This window comes from Cnephaeus nilssonii (assembly GCF_951640355.1).
Source record: "Cnephaeus nilssonii genome assembly, chromosome: 13".
Taxonomy (NCBI): domain Eukaryota; kingdom Metazoa; phylum Chordata; class Mammalia; order Chiroptera; family Vespertilionidae; genus Cnephaeus; species Cnephaeus nilssonii.
The window spans coordinates 76,468,587-76,470,781 of record NC_137084.1 but is presented as its reverse complement, the minus strand read 5'-3'; the positions used below and the strand labels follow the sequence as shown (position 1 = coordinate 76,470,781).

Below are 2,195 nucleotides of genomic sequence, written 5' to 3'. Positions count from 1 at the left end.
CATGCACCGGGCCTCTAGTATATATATATATATGGTATTTTTATTCACTCATTTCTTGATAAACATTGACTTATTTCAACTTTCAGTTATTATGAGCAATGTTGTTATGCATATTTGTATACAAGTACCTTTTTAAGCTCCTGCTTTCAATTTTTTTTTTTTTTGTATAATCTGGGAGTGCAATTGCCAAATCATATGGTAATTCTATGTCTAAGTGTTTGAGGAACTGCCAAACTGTTTTTCACAGTGACTGCACCATTTACATTCCAACCAATAGTGCACAGAGGTTCCAACTTTCCCATATCCTTACCAACACTCACTATTTTTCTTTTTTTTTTAATTCAAAATGTATTTATTTAATATATTCATCACAGGGGCTCAACCAGAGACTTAATTTAAAAAACAGACACAAAGCAAATATGACACCACAGCTGAAGATAGAGTCCTATACAGAAATCAAGGCAAGGACAGACCATCCAAGGAAAAAAGTAAAAAGACAGCCCAAGGAGACAGGCTGGACAGCCCAGGTCAGGGCTCTTGGCTGGAGACCTGCTTTGCGTAGTTTTCCTGTAGGTACTTCTTGAAGGCTGTGGGGTTTTTCCAGAGCTCTGCAGCCTGTGTGCTCAACAGGCTATCGATGTTGGGTTCTCCTAGCAGGCTCTGGATGGAGAGCAGGATGGTCCTGACGTCATACAGGGCAGACCACTTGTCCTTTAGGATGTCCAGGCAGATGTTACCCTGGGTGTCTACGTTGGGGTGGTGGCAGGGCGTGAGGAATTTCACCGTGGGTGCATTGTACGGGTAGCCACTGGGGAACTCTAGGGAGAGTTTATACCTCAAGTCTTCGTATACTGTGCCAGCTGCTCCATGGATGGTCCCCACCCATTTGAGAAGGTTGTCTGATTCAGGGAAGGCAGAAATTCCTTTGTCACCAGACGTTATGAGGGTCATCAGCTCCTGCTGTAACCTCTTGCCCACCTGGCCTGGGCAGCGTCCCCGCTGGGCTCGGCTCCTGTACAAGCTGCAGTGATGCTGGCAGTGGCTGGGTCGCGGATTTGGGAGGCCATCCGGGCAGCACTGGCAAAGACGCGAACTCGGAGAACACGACTATAACTCAACACTCACTATTTTTCATTTTTCTGATAATAGCTATCCTAATGTGTGTATAGTGGTATCTTGTGGTCTCAACTTGCATTTCTCTAATGTAGTGATAATGAGCACCTTCTCGTATTCAGTCCCTTTTAAAATTGTCATTTATTTTCCTTCTACATGTATTTAAGCATCCTAATACATTGCCATAGTTTTTCTATGGTAATGTATTATCATGCTTTTTCTTTAATTATCCTTTAAGGAGATTAAAAATGAAAATAAATTATAGTCATCCATATTTACAGTTTCTGGTGTTCTTTGTTTCTTTGAGAGACTCAAATTTACATCAGGTATTACTGTTCTCCTATCTGAAGTACTACTTCTAGCATTTCTTGTAGTGATGGTCTCTGAGCATGAAAATGTATATTGACAGTATTTTCTTTTCATACTTTAAAAAAGATACTACTCCATTTTCTGGTTTACATAGCTTCTGATGAGAAGTCTATGAATTTCCTATTGTTCTTTCTCTGTAAGTAATGTCTTATTATTTTTCTTCTCTGTCTGCTTTTAAGATTTTTCTCCTTGTCCTCAGCTCTCAGAAGTTTGGCTATTCTGTGTCTTTGTGTATTTCTTTGTGTTTTTATTCTTCTTGGGCTTTTTTTGAGATTCTTAGACCTGTGGATTTATCATTTTCATAAACTGTAAAAATATTTTGGCTACTATTTCTTCAAATAGCTTTTCTGTTGTTCCCTCTCCCTTCTCTCTTAGACTTAAATTACATAAATTTTAGACTGCTTGATAGTTTTTCATTGGTTGCTTGCTCTACTTTTTTTTTTTTTTTTGCTGTTTGCCTTCCATGTTCCATTTTGCCTTTTTTTTCCTGCAGTACCTACTCTACTATTAATCTGATCTAGTGAATTTTTTTGTTTCAGATCTTAATTTTTTTTGTTTCTAGAAGTCCCATTTGGTGTTTTTTTTAATGTTTTCCACTTGTTTCTTTAAAATGTTCATTTTTAATCTACATTCTTGGGCATATGGAATATGTTTATACTAGATGTTCTGATATTCTTGTCTGATAATTCTATCAATTTTTATAATTTCTGGGT

At 38.0% G+C, this 2,195-nt stretch overlaps 1 pseudogene across 1 annotated transcript; it reads right to left on the bottom strand.

The window, feature by feature from the left end:
• Window positions 1-479: 479 nt before the first annotated feature.
• LOC307108825 (ubiquitin-conjugating enzyme E2 C-like) lies at window positions 480-1,076 on the bottom strand (annotated as a pseudogene). Its single transcript has one exon. The product of its transcript is annotated as a ubiquitin-conjugating enzyme E2 C-like (transcript).
• Between the last annotated feature and the right edge of the window lie 1,119 nt (window positions 1,077-2,195).